At 40.5% G+C, this 14,903-nt stretch overlaps 1 long non-coding RNA gene across 1 annotated transcript in view; it reads right to left on the bottom strand.

Annotated features, from left to right (window-relative positions):
• Nucleotides 1-3,142: 3,142 nt before the first annotated feature.
• Nucleotides 3,143-14,903, bottom strand: part of LOC309515837 — a 70,934-nt gene continuing 59,173 nt past the window's right edge. The window contains exons 2-3 of the long non-coding RNA XR_014212694.1: nucleotides 3,849-3,989; nucleotides 3,143-3,220 (exon numbers count right to left, since the gene is read on the bottom strand). This is a non-coding gene — a long non-coding RNA (uncharacterized lncRNA). The remainder of the gene's footprint in view (nucleotides 3,221-3,848; nucleotides 3,990-14,903) is intronic.

Below are 14,903 nucleotides of genomic sequence, written 5' to 3'. Positions count from 1 at the left end.
TTTATTTGCTAAGGGTGTTGAAAGTTGTTAGGAGAGACTCATATTCCCCTCACAGCTAGAGAAGGGTTTTTTAACCACTCTGAGTACTGTAGCTCTTCAAGAGAAATGCAGTCTCCTAACAACTCCCTGCACTCTTAAAACAATAGTTTGGGGGCAGCCATGACTTACACACAAAGGTATGGGTCCACAAAAGGTGTTGCACAGTGTTAAAAATTCAGAAAAAGAGATGCCAGAACTCACCATGAATGCCTCCCTTGTTCTCTTACAATGGCAATGGCGCCCGCCTGAGAGGTGCAGGAACTGAGTTCCTGCGAATTCTGGCTGAAGGAAAGCCCTGATGTTGTACATGCAGATTCTTCATGTGCAGAGCATGCACACTCAATACTTCTGCCAACAGTTAATGCTCACTAGCTTTCAGTAAACAAAATACAAGGAACTGAATAATGGTCATGTGTAACTTCTCTACTGAAACTGAAAGGACTTTGATAACAAGCTTAGGCTTGCCACAATGACCTCTTAAGGCTTTATTTATGCTTATTATTTATTTTGCTATGTGATCAATCCTGTTTTCATGTAACACAAATAAAAGCTTTCACGTTACTTTTAGCATACAATGAAGGCAATGGTTTATGGCTAACGTGATCATAAAATGCACTTGTTTGGCCACCCACTCACAACATAATTTTTACCTGTTAGTATTAAACTAATGTAATATGCAGCTTGTAGGTCCTTTCCCTACTATTCTTGATGCTCTTATGAGTCAAAAGAATAAGATAATAATTGGAATCATATTTTGTACAAAAATATTCATATCTCACCTCTTTGCCTTGCATTCATTTGCATGATATTTTCAATTTGTAATTAATTTTGTAGTCTATTTTCTCCCCCAAGTACTTCTTAGTTTATTATTCTTATTATTGAATACCGCCCGTGGAACACTGCACCCTGATTAATCGTTGCATGCTTTCTTTTCTCTCTGAAGCATAAACTAGCAAGTATTGTGAATTTGGCACTGTGTAATGTAGCATTTTGCTTGCTGTGCAGCACTAACAAACAACACATCAGTAATCATGCCTAGCTCTCATTTAAATGCAACCTCACACTGCATGTTACAAATATCTGGGAGCTGTGTGATTAGTTAACATCTTGCGCATAACCCTTAAGATTCTAGCAAGTTCTCGGGAGATAATTAGCTTTCAGGGTTCCTCCACTGAAATGAACTCTGGCTCCCTGATGCTTAGCTCCGAATGTTGTGACTGGGAGGAACGGCAGCATGCAAGTGCTTTAGGAAGCACACGTTTATTTGTGGGGAGGGTTTAAGATACAAAAAGTTTCTTGGAGACCCTGCCCTGCCCATTATTGCATTCCTTGAATTCACCCTTGCAACCAAATAAATACATTTATTATTGCTTGCGGGTAGCTTTCCAAAGTGAATTGAAAAATTCACGGAGGACGAGTCTATCAAGGGCTACTATCCACAATGGCTAAGTTCTGCCTACACAGTTGGCGGCAATATGTCTCTGAATACTAGCTGCTGGGAACCGCATATGGGGAGAGTGTTGGTTGGCCTGTGTGAGAACAGAATGCTGGCCCAGATGGGTCTTTGGCCTGAACCTGCAAGGCTTTTCTTATGTTCTGAATTATGTAGCATCACTCTGAATGCCAGTCCCTAGGGAAGAACAGCAGGAGTGGGCTAGTGCACTCCTGTCCTGCTTTCATGCTTCCTGTAGACATCTGTTTGACCACTATGGGAAACATGATTTTGGAGAAGCCTCTTGGGCTTGCCAATCAGAAGGTCGGCAGTTCGAATCCCTGGGACGGGGTGAGCTCCCATTGCTCTGTCCCAGCTCCTGCCAACCTAGACAGGCATAGGCAAACTCAGTCCTCCAGATGTTTTGGGACTACAACTCCCATCATCCCTAGCTAACAGGACCAGTGGTCAGGGATGATGGGAATTGTAGTCTCAAAACATCTGGAGGGCCGAGTTTGCCTATATCTGACTAATAGTTCAAAAGCACACCAGTGCAAGTAGATAAATAGGTACTGCTGTGATGGGAAGGTAAGCAGTGTTTCCATGCGCTCTTATTTCCGTCATGGTGTCCCATTGCGCCAGAAGAGGTTTAGTCATGCTGGCCACATGACCCGGAAAGCTGTCTGTGAACAAACTCAGCCTAAAAGCATGATGAGTGCCACAACCCCATAGTTGCCTTTGACTGGACTTAACCATCCAGAGGTCCTTTGCCTTTTACTTTTACCTTTACCTTTTGGGCCTCTGCTCATACAGAGGTCTGCTTAGTCCTCTATCTCTTGGACTTCTGTCTGCAGGCAAAGACTTTCTTCTTTACAAAGGACCTTCTGAGATGGCTGTCTGCCTCCAGGTTTTAATTTTTTTTAATAAAAAAATATAAAAAATGGGTGATTCAGCTGTTTCTGTTTCAATTTGTAAAGCTCAGGGAGCAGTTATGAAGCTTGCAAACAGAAACTTTCCAGCTCAGTAAAGAATTGAACTGTCCTATTTTGTTGAGGTTACACTGCATTCAGGAAGTCTCAAGTTCCATTTCTCAATATTCCCATGTGACATGCTGTAGTCATTGCTTAGTGGGCATAGACAATTCGGACCTAGATGGACCTGTGGTTTGTGCTGGTATATGGTAGCTTCTTATATGTTCTGTTTGGCAGGGTTTGCTTATAATTTGCTCTCTGGACCAAATGCCTTCCTTTCATTTATTTTTAGCATCTAAAATTGCTCATCCTTTCCTTTGGGGAGCTAATATGCACAATACCATTTTGGCAAAGATTCCGAACCACATTTACCCCTGCCAGTGACAAAACTTTCTTGCGAAGTAGATATTCCTAAAAAGTAGTTGTGAATAACATCACCTGTGGCCAGTAGTTTATCAAAATATATGATTGGTATTCCTAAATAAGTTTTGTGTGACCCAAAGGATTAAGAGTGCAATACTGCACACACAACACATGATAACCAGTAATATGTAAGTGCAGGTTCTTATTTCTCTGGCCACTTATAGATTATCTAGTGTGCCGTGTTTGTATGTGTGTGGTTGAGAGGAGAGGAGCTGTAGCATACCCTGTGTACCAAAATAGTAACCAACTGCTTTGCCAAAATTACGTTTCTGTTGCTGCAATGGAGATGTCAGTTTTGGCCAATGGTGTGTAGGAGATGATTCATCGCAAAGTACCATTTGCTCCTAAGGATCACCTGTAGTGGAGGATACAAAAATAAAGCTTTGGTGGGAGGGAGGGATGATGAATAAGCACTCTGTGCTGAAACAAAGTTCTCCAGTTACCAAACACTTGTTTTGCTTTGTGGGGAGCTCTTATACACACACACACATTTTCCCGACACATCGGGGTCTCTATAAACTGACATAATTCACACTGTTCTTCAACAGATGACTTTCAGTCTCTCGCCAATCTTCTCCTTTCAGATCTCTGTTCTGTGAGAAATGGGCCCTCTGTCATATTTTTTCTTCTCCTCAGCAATTTTGTTGCAGGCTTCCCCCACCCCTTGTATATTAATGATCTAAGAGATTTATTATTCAGGTTCTTCTCCACTTTCTTTTTTTGTTGTTTGTTGATCTTTTGTTGTTGTTTTCAGCTTAATTTCTATAAATTACTGTACAGTTTCCCATAAGGTATAATTAAGCAGAATTGCTAAAGTTTTAATTATTGTGTATTATAGATGTTGAAAGCAACATTAGCACTTAGCTTTTTAAAATGTGATAGTATATTTATAAGCAAGCATTTATAAACACATTTACATATAGTTAAGATGAAAAAGGTATTTGAATTGTAGTCATTAGCATTTCTTCAAACATATGGCATACCAGCAGAGGCCATGGGCCATGCCTTCATTAGCTGAACACTGTTTCATCAGGATCGCGGCTTCCTGCTGAGGCATCCTGTGGAGTCCCCTTCTGTCCCTGAGGTTTCAGTGACAAGGGACAATATGTCCCCAAGGTGAAAATCTGGGAAATAAAGCAGATTAGCCCTCAGAGGCGTTCTTATGATTATTTAATCACACTTAGAAAAGAACTACACAGTGCTGCTGGAAAAAAAGTCTGCCTAACCGAATTCTCTTTTTCTGTGTTGGTTTCTTCAAAGAGCTATCCCTGAGTGCAACAAAGACAGAGAGTGACAACCACTTTTTTATTTTTACTATTACTTCTCCTGCTAGATTTCTTATCTGCCCTTAACCATATGGTCCCTGGGTGGGTTACAACCATTAAAAAATGCAAGTTTACAGTCTGGGTCCTGAAAAATATGCCTCAGGAGTCAAAGGCCAGAGTAAAGAGGTGTGTCTTCAGCAGAAGAGGAAAACTACATAGTGAGGGGGCCAGAGGCACCTCTTTGGGAATGGCACTCCATTTTTATAAAGCTGACCTGATTAAAATTTGCTAGCACGATGGCCAGAATTTGAACAAGTCCTAATAAGGCAGCACAGGTCGGTTATTGTTCATTAGTTTATAATTTTTATTTTTACCTCTTGGATGAAATGTTTCTTAAGGAAGGCATGTGCAGGATTTTCATTTTAGGGTGCTTTTTTTAAAAAAGGGAAAGAAATAAAAAAATATCATCAAATAAAAGTCATGACCATATTTTATTTGTGAATTTCTCAGGTATATAAAGAGAGCTTAATATGACAAGCAAAAGCATTTGTCTCAGGGCATTAGTCTCTTTCACACCCTGCCTGCCACATATATCATTGTAATATGATACCCTTTGGAACAAAACATAGACTTTGAAACATCAGAATAAATGTACTGCAAAAACAATGCATGCATTTCATTTATCACAATGTTGTTTTGAAAGGATTTAATGTTTTAAAGATACCTTTTTCCTTCAGCAATACACTCACGGCTGTTATTAATTTGGGAATAGATGGTGGAGCAATAGATATTGGCCGGAACAGAACTTTGTGCTGTTTTGTCAGATGTTGCCCCAGATTCCTGTTATTTTAGTTCATAACTGGCATGAAAATGTCAGTGGTGTTAATCTTAAATCTAGCACAGACCTCAAGGTGTATTTCACCAGTCGAGGTTTTATCTGAGCTAATCTTGAGAGTCACAACACCGTTCCATCTTTGCTGCCAAAGGACAAACATTAGTTTGATGATGTCGGGGACTGGACAGAGGAGGAATGGTGGAGAACGCCTGCCCAGCCTGACCCTTCCAGAGAAGAGGAAGACAGTTCAGAATTACAACAGGGGTTTGAGGGAGGTCACAGCTCAGAGAAAGATGAGGGGGAAAGTTGGGAGATAATGGGAGAGGAGGAGCAGGCAGAGCTGGAGCAGCAGCTGGCTGACATGTTATCACTAGGAAGCATTCCAGACCCACCATCTCCCAGAACCCGGTGAGCCTTAAAAGTAGGAGAGCAAAGAGCTCAAAGACAGATGGCAACCGTAAGCGGCAACCATAGAGGGGGTGATGCTGATGACAAATGAGGAAGTGGGAGAGAAGCGGGGTAGAGATTTACTCGGGACAATGACATTATCCAAGAGGCTGGGTTCTATAGCCTCTCTCTGTAAATATTGAATAAAAAGTGGATGGTTAGAACTTTTCCTTGTCTTTGTACGTTCCTGGCAACTGGCTATAGGAGTTGCTTATAGCCGTTGGACAGACCTTAGTTGATAGAGTGTGAAGGAATTGCAAAAATGACAGAAGAGAATGCAAGAAGAGCAACTTGATGAAGAAGTAATTAGCTCTCATGAAGCTTGAGGTCTGACTTGAATAGGCATGAGTGAATTTGTCAATTTCAGTTTCTCATTTCTCCAACCTAAAATTTGGTTCCCCACATTTCCACATCAGTTTGCGATTTTTTAAAAAAACAATTCTCATGAAAATTCATCAGTATTTTAGTACAAATTCCATATTCCCAGCATGTTTGCACTCCTGTCAGAGCGACGTCTATACTGGCTTGGTCATGTGTACAGAATGGAAGATGGCATGATCCCCAGGGATTTGCTCTATGAGGACTGGCTTCAGGCAGCAGGCCTGTTGGCAGACCAACTCTGCATTACAAAGGTATCTGCAAACGTGACATGAAGACTGGCAACATTAACCCTGTCATATGGGAATCCCTTGCTGATGACCACAGTGCCTGGAGACAAGCAGTCAGGACATGCAACCATAGCAGTGACCAGAGGAGGAAGGAGTGCTGAAAGAAAACATTTCTCTCCACATCGGTCTCTATAGCCACACCAGGCACTGTAACCTTCTAACTGTTTGGCTTCATTTCTAAAGGTTCAGTCCTCTATTGTCTCCCAAGACAGATGGATCCCAACAGTCCTTTATATATATGCATTTTGGTATGCAATTTTGTCTTATAGACACAATTTTCCAAAGCATTTCCCCCCAATACAAAGTATTTTATATGCATTTTTCACTAATATATATGCATTTTTCTGCACATTTTACCCCGGTGCATGCATTTTTGCACAGGTGACTTGGCTAGAAAACTGAATTGCAAAATTCGGAGACATGCGAATTTTGAAGGATGGTAGTGTCCAAAACACATTGTTTTGGAAAGTATGAATTAGGTAGGTTCACTTTTGAATGCCAACCAAAACCAAGGTCTCCCCCAGCCCTAGACTTGACTCCCGTAATAGAAATAGAGCAGGCAGCTCAGTCAAAGAGCCTTTGCTTGACATGCAGGAAGTTCCAGGTTCCATCCCTTACATCTCCAAGCAGGGCTGTGAAAGATCTCTTCCCTGAAACCCTGAAGAATCTGCTCATCCATAGAGACAATAATAAGCTGCATGGACTAATAGACTCAGTAGAAGGCAGCTTCCCATGTTCCTAGAGTAGGTTTGTCGGATCTCTAGATAATGCCTTGTTTTACTGGACCTGGGTCACCAAATCTACAGGCCTGGATGCTACAGAACACTGAGAGGAAAGAATACAAGACAGCACCACACTGTTATGTTTCATCCCTTTATCTAATTGCCAGTATTATGCTGCTCTATCCTTGTCCTCCTCTCCTTCCAATTGGCCAGGCGGTACAGGAAGAAGCAGATTAGTGAAGTGGAGGCAAAGGGAAGAGGGGACACAGACCTGCATGGTATTGGTTATTAGTGCATGCTCACCCTCCTATCCTATAGGGCAGTGGTGGTGTCACCAGTTGCACCACAAGCAGTGGAAATGTGTTTGCACTTTTACTTATTTTTGTGGTTATTTCCATTACCCCCCTTCGTCACTACGATTCCCGGGTAGTTTACAACAAATTCACATCACTACAGGAGATCAAATAAAATATAATCATCACAGTAGATTTTCATCAGTTTCCACTTACAGCAGACAGTTGAATTATTTTAATTCTATTAGCCACCCAAACATTTGCACGAATACACAGGCCTCACACAGAAGCTTATCAGAATTGGTAACTGCCTCATTGGTAACTGCCTCATTAGTAACTGCATTAGTTGTTTCCTTGTATGGAAATGCCTCCCACTTCACTGTTCCATCTCAACCATTTCCACCTGGAAATGAGAGGAATGGAGCACCTGGCCTGCTCAATATCCACACCACATTTTGGGCAGGTTGGCAGAAGCTGGTGGCCACAATGGTTGATTTTGGGGAGATATTGCTGCTATCTTTGTCATAACCCCCTTTGAGGAGGAATGGTGGGAGCCACCCCCTCCCCCTGCTCCTGCTCCGGATCCTGAATCATCCCAGGAGCAGGAGGATAGTATAGATTTGGAATAGTGCTTTGCAGAGGGACATAGTTCAGAAGGCAGAAGCTGGGAAATACTGCATGGGGAACAGCTAGAAGAAAAACACTGGAAGAGAGAGGGTTAACAGATTCACAGTCTCTGGACAGCATTCTTCCACTCAGCCCAAGGTCAAGAAGAGCTCAGAAAGTCTCAGAGAAGAAAGCACAGCGGGTACAAGCTCAGATTACAGATGTAGGAGCGATGTAGTTTAATAGGGACGGAAGGTGGTGTGATGCTTAATTTGTTTTTGTTTTTTGGTTTTTAAAAAATAATATTTATTAAAAGTTTAAGAATTACAGAAAGAAATAAAAGAGAAAAAGTAAACAATACAAATCAATACATTACAGTACATATAAAAAACAGAAGACACAATACATCAAAACAAAAACAAAAGCAAAAACAATTAAAAACACATCCAATATTTCCATATCTTTATCTTTCATTAACTTGTTTCATCGACCTCCTCACACCTCCCTTTTTGTGTTCTAGTTATTAATTATTTCAGCAAATCCTTTCCATCTTTCACTGTTTTCTGTCATTTAATTATCTTAATTTATTTTAACCTTATCTTACCATTAAAACCCTAAAACTTATTTATACTTAACTCCTTATAACATTTCTACTAAAGCCATATAATTTCATTCCAACATTTTTCTAACACTCATTAATTTTGCAACATTTCTCTAAATAAATTTTTTAAAACTTTTTTCCCAATCATCTTCCACCGTCTCTTCTCCCTGGTCTCGGATTCTGTCAGTCCTTTCTATCAATTCCATATGGTCCATCAACCTGGTGATCTTCTGTCCGAGGCTCTTAACTCTTTTCCATGTCCCTTCTGCAGATCTTCTTCATATTTATACATGCACTTTACTTTATGTTCTGCTGATCTTGTTCTTAATTTCCTTCCTTTGGCACTGAGGAGTAGATCTCGGGGAAACTCCAACCTAACAATGTCTTTATTCCTTCTCAACAGGCCAGCCCATTCTCCATAGTCAGAACTAAAGTCCAAAAGATATTTCAGAGCGTGTTTCAGAGTCCCTCCAAGCTAAAGGCCCCCACAACTCCAATCTCCCCCTGACCCAAATCCAGATCCCAGAAGCCAGAACATCCCTGCATAAGGGGATCTATCCAACGTTCCTTCTCCAATCCAAGTGGGGCTCCAGGTGTGATGCTTAATTTGGAGCACCACCATTTCTAGGAGATATGTTCTTTGTTCTCTCGCTGTGATTATTAAAGTTTCTAACTGGTAAGATGTTCCTTTCCTTTGATCTTCTTATCTACTGCCACAGGGGGAGGAAGCCGATTCCCCGAAGCCTGACAATGAGTAAATATGTATTGCAAGTGTTGGGAAAATAACTATACTGGATCCATATTTATATCCTACCATTTCAGAAAACCACCCCTCTTTGAAGATGATGTCTGAAAGATCCACAGCTTCTAGGCCTGAACTTTAATTCCATGGCTTATTCTGGCACCCATGTGTCTCAAGAGACAATGTTGTGCGCCTCTGGGGGTGAAGCCAAACTGCTGTGTTAGCAGCACCAATGTGACTTCCCTGGGGCACAAGTCTGAGCAGTGTGTATGCTCAGTCCTGGCATGCCCAAATGACAAGACCCTATCTCTCGGCTTCACTGTTGTGGTCCAAAGGAAAGCAGAGCAATACGTTTGGCACCAGCTTGGCTACAGGAAACGGAAGGTTTTCCTGAACTGAAAGAAGTGTCTCAACTCAGAAGCCACCTTTAAAAATACTTTTCCGGTATCAAGTCCCAGTAATGTTGATTGTTTGTCTTATATTCTAGCTGTCCCTATTTATTTATTTTTGCACATCTGTGCCTCTTTTCTGCCCACGCCTTGTTTAAATGTTGTTAGGTTATCAACTCCCAACAAGTCACAGGTCCCGTCTGCAATATACATTTAAAGCATGCTAAGAGACCCCTCCTCCCTTCACGAAGCTGCAGTTTCGAAAGTTGGTTTAATGATCGAGACGACCTTCACAGGGTGTCTAAAAGTAAACTTTCTAAGTGGCGTAATGGTCTAATCTTGTTTCTAGTACACGGATATGTAATGAGTGCGCATGAGCACAAAAGCACCATGCAGGGTGCAGTAGATGCCATTTCACATAAAGGAACGCATAACTGGCCTTCCAGAACTCTCTATCAGGCCCTCAGGCCTCTTCCCAAGCCACACTCCTCACAACCCTTGTTCTGTGCCCTCCTCTCGTGATTTTACCTGGCCAGAACATTTCCTTGAATCGTGAGAATACCTCTTGCATACCTTGACGGAGGATGGAGAGTGGTACATGCCTGGGCAGGCCCACTTTTGCCACTCTCACCGCTGATATGTGGCCCCTGGAAGGTTACCCATGAGGGGAAGTGGCCCTCAGGCTGGAAAAGTTTCACCGCCCCTGTTTTATATGCTGACATAATGTATTGCGTTTTCAAAATATCAGTTTCCTGTAAGCCGCCTTGTAAAGATTTGTATCCTGGACGAGGAGATATAAATAACTGAAATGAATAAATGAATAAACTTCCCAAATATACATAACAGATTTTCTTCCATACAGAAACACCAGTTTTTGTTATTCTCACTCAAAAGCAGGAGGGGAAGCAAAGACGCTGAGCCAAAAGACCCGCAGCATTGCAATATGTAGCATTTGCAATTCATCTTCAAGAATAGTGTCAATATTGATGGAGTTTTATATAGATTCCAACAAGGAACAGTAGGCTAGCGCAGGCAGATATTTACTTTTGGGAATTCCCTTTTGGGCTTCTTTTTTTTGTTAAAAATCTTGCTTTATGCACACAGTACCACAAATCCCTAGAAATGTACCATGCTATTATTGCCAGCTGAGTTCTTCCAAGCAAAGATGACATCAGCCATCTGTCACGTTATACTAATCCTGGGGAGGAGAGCCAACTGTAGAGAGAATAAATACCTTTTTATATCTATTAGCCAAATATTTACATTAAAAATGAAATGATTAAAATCTCACCAGACAAGCTGATGATTCCCTCTCAGTAAGCTATACAACCAGAGTGTGTTTGTAAATGTAGTTTTAATCGCTTTAAACAGACTAAACTGCAAGCATATATTAAAATGGATGTCCCTCTTGATATTTTTCAAACAACAAAAATACTTTCCATTAGGAATCTAGAAAATTCAGATTTAATGTAAACACATAGTTTTTGTTATTCTCACAAGTTTGCCAGCGTAGGCTTTTTTTTTGGGGGGGGGGGAGGCAATTGGGACTAGATGTTTAGAAAACAAGAATGTTTATGGGGGGGTCCTGTGCATTCAATTTGGAACCATTCTCCATAATGATGAGGTCTAGAAACTTGTGTTTTTAAAATGAAAGAAAAACCATATGTCATTCTCTTTGAGGGCAGAGGAACACCATTTTGGCACTTGCTGATTGGAACTGAAAAGCGATGTACACAAAGAGGTAAGTTCAATAAATTATTCTTTATTAATATGTCAGGTTCATCACTGGATTGCTCTGATCTCACAACTTGCTTTTTCTCATGGCAAAGAGTACCTGTGAATTCTGAGGTACTTGCTCCTAGGGATTTTGGAGAATGTCAGTGAAAACGGAGAGGGGGACAGAAATGGCCAGTTTGCTTATTCGTCCCATGTCCTGAATGGAAACAGATCCAGTGAGTACAACTGATATTCACTGTTGTTGCTGCCTCCAGTCAGCAAACAATACATGACTGATTACATTTCCACCCCCCACCCCCTGCATATGACTTGCATTTCCTTTGCATTGAAATCAATGGGGTGGGATAACGTAGCAATAATGTAATTTACGTAATTAATTATGTAAACTATGTAAGTTGCATAATTTCATCTCAGTGGCCAGTGAGACAGATAAAGTAGTTTTGGGTAGAAGATTAATTGCAGCTGAACTATTACAGCGCTACATGGGATGAATACAAGGTGGAACAGGAAATGATTCCTTCAGACATCACTACTATGTATCATATGTATGGTGATCCCTCAAGCAGTTGCTCTTCCTTGGTATTTTCCTGATCATACTTTTCATGCCAGTCTGTGGAGTGGTCTTGCCCACATCTCCACCTTTGCCTTGCGTCTCACCATTTCCAAGAGCAGGGCTCCATGTCGCATCTTGACAGTTGACCCGGCGGCTACAGTGTTGATTGGAAGATTGAGGAAAGTTTTTGGGAAAGGGTCTTGGAGTTAGGGATAGGGGAGAAATTCACTTCACATTTAGAGGTGAACCTTCCTAATTCGCACAACCTGAAACAATAGACGAACTGAAACACACACACCCCTCGAAATTCACACACTTCTCCAAATTTTGCAATGGAATTCTCTAGCCAGGTAATGTGGGCAAAAAAATTGCATATAATGAATCACATTATTTGGGGGGAAATCACATTGCCAAAAAAAAAGTGTGTATCAGGCAAAATTGAGTACGAAAGTGTGCTGAAACAAGTCCCCTTTAAGAATGTTTACAACTTGTGGGCTTTTTAGTTTAGGGAAAAAGCAAGGAAATGAAAACATGGTTGAGAAAAAATCTGCATGCTGTGAAGAAAGTGGGACGGCACTGACCTCCATCTTAGATGACTTAAAAAGAGGCCTGAGTCAATTCACAGAGGATAAGCCTATCAATGAGGTCTAGTTATGGTGACTGTATGCTACTTTCCTGATAAAAGGCAGTGTGCCTCAGATTGACATGTTCTGTGGAGCAATGCTAGGTGAAAGCTGTCACTTTCATATGTTGCTTGATGGCTTCCAAAGGCATCTGATTGGCTACTGTAGAAACAGGATGTTGTACTGTATGAGCCTTTGGCCTCATCTATCAGGACTCTTCTTATGTCCTTATGGAATTCAACCAGTTATGCTAAACAGACTTACATGACTATAGAGGTCAAAGTGCTCTGTTGAATGACACTGATCTATCCATTAACAGCTGAATGAGCTTCAAATAAAAACCCACATTTATTAATGTGTAATACTGGTCCATCTGAGGATTGCCTCAGACTGTGCTCTTATCAGCAAAATTTATAATCTCATTACAATCAACAGTACTACAGGTACCAATAAATCATATATATATATTGTCCTGAAGTTTCAAATATTAAATCAATCTTGACCTCCAGCTACTATTTCATTTCTAGATTGTATTTGATTTCTAACTTTGCAGTCAATCTAATTTTGATGGCACAGCAGCATTGGGCTGGCAGAATAAAGTTCAGATACTCATACCTGAAACAAACTGCTGCTTGAAATGTATGAACAATAGTGAGCCAAAAGGAAAGGCATCTAGCAGATGCCATCTGTTTATAGGAACTCCTGAGAAACTCCAGGTTTGAATGAAAAAGCAACTTCAGTACAGCCAGCCTATTAGTTCAGAAAATACATGTTTTCATTGAAAGGCAATAGGAAGGCTCAGGGCAGCAAATGGTGCCTTCACACTGCACAGTGTTGAAGGGGACTTCCTCACATTTCATGTACCAATCCTTGCAAGCAAAGTGATTTGGGATCAGACATAACAATGGAAATTGAAGACGCCTGCAAAATATAGATCGTTCTTTAAAAGCCTCAGTTGAGGGGGGTGGGTAGAATTAGCTGAGAACAGTTTAGAATAAATATAGGCATATTTATAAAACAAAATCAAATTGATATGGCTCATCATAATCATGTGTCAACACAGATAAAATCACATTACCTAAGAACATGGGAACTTGAACTGATAAAAACTTAAATAACATTCCCAACATGAAGCTTAAGGCTCCAAAAGGAAGTTCCAGAACTAATTTCTAGAAGAAAATTTTGTCTGTGTGTAACAAAAATACCAGAGTTCCAGTTTATAGACTTCATATCAAGTTAGTTGCAGGTGAGCAAAAGGAACTGTGGACTGCATCCAAGCTAAGTTCATAGAACTTCATCACCATTGAAATTCATGGAATTAGGTGGTTGTAACTGGGGATTGGGGAGAAACTGGTTTGGTTCACATTTTAAAGCATACCTGCCAAATTCCTGAAATAATACTTGAACTGGAACAGACTTCTCTGGTGCAGTTCTCCAACAACAACAACAAAAAGTATACAGAAATGTGTATGTTAGCGAAAAGTGCATACAAAAATGCACATATTAAAGAAAATAATGTACAAAAATGCATTCTGATAAGGGAAAATAGCTGGTAAAATATGCATATACTAGGCAAAATTGTATCCGAACATTCAAATATTGGCAGAAATGTGCATGAAAGCACATGTGAATGTTCATGCTGACTTTTTAGTTTAGAAAATTGCAAAAGTATGCAGAAATAGGGCAAACTGATGATTGGAAAAATTAGAAACTAAGAAAAACCATAATTGAGAGATTGGTCTACCCCCTAGTCTAGATCCAGCATATGGTGGACAGGGGGAGCTGCTGTTTATACAAACCAGGTTTTAAATAAATATGCTTAGTGCTGGAAATCCATATTTATCCCATCATTAGGCCCCCACACAGAACCTACCCATAGCAAATATTGTTGGATTCCAACTCCCACTAGCCTCACCAGCATGGCTAATGGTGAGGAATGATGGGAGCGAACAACATCTGGAGGGCAATCAATTCCATATCTCTGCTTTAAATTACTAACACATTTGTGAAACCTGAATTCCATAGTCCAGGTTCAATAGAACACACCTGAGTTCTAGAGCTGTTGTTTCTTATTAATAGTAATGTAGACTGAGATTGAAACTCAGCTCAAAGCTGAGTAGGGAATCTTGTAACAGCAGGTAAACATAGTCGTAAAATGTGAGAAACGTGAAGTGATATAATTTAATTTGGGTGATAACCCAAATATCAGGAGAACTGCAGTGATGTTATTGCTTAGTCGTGTAAATAGTTTAATTAAATGAGGCAAACTTGAAGTGAGATCTACAGTGTGGTTATGAGACTAACATTGTGCCTGGAAGGTGAAACTTATCTGATCCATGCTCCCATTTGAAACAGGCATCTGTTCTCTTTGGGTGCTTCTGCAATCTTTAACAGGTTATCAGCAGAGGAACATCACTTCAGAGCTGCACAAGGCTGTTGATTATTTTTTACATTAAAAGACCATTTGAACTTTCTGCTAAGTTAATAACAGCTTGATCCGCAAAACTGCTAAATCAAAGTATCTGCATTCTGCTGGCTGGATCCCTCTGAAGTTAAT

This window comes from Podarcis vaucheri (genome assembly GCF_965113315.1).
Source record: "Podarcis vaucheri genome assembly, chromosome: 12".
Classification (NCBI taxonomy): domain Eukaryota; kingdom Metazoa; phylum Chordata; class Lepidosauria; order Squamata; family Lacertidae; genus Podarcis; species Podarcis vaucheri.
This window is presented reverse-complemented; position numbering and strand designations above follow the sequence as displayed.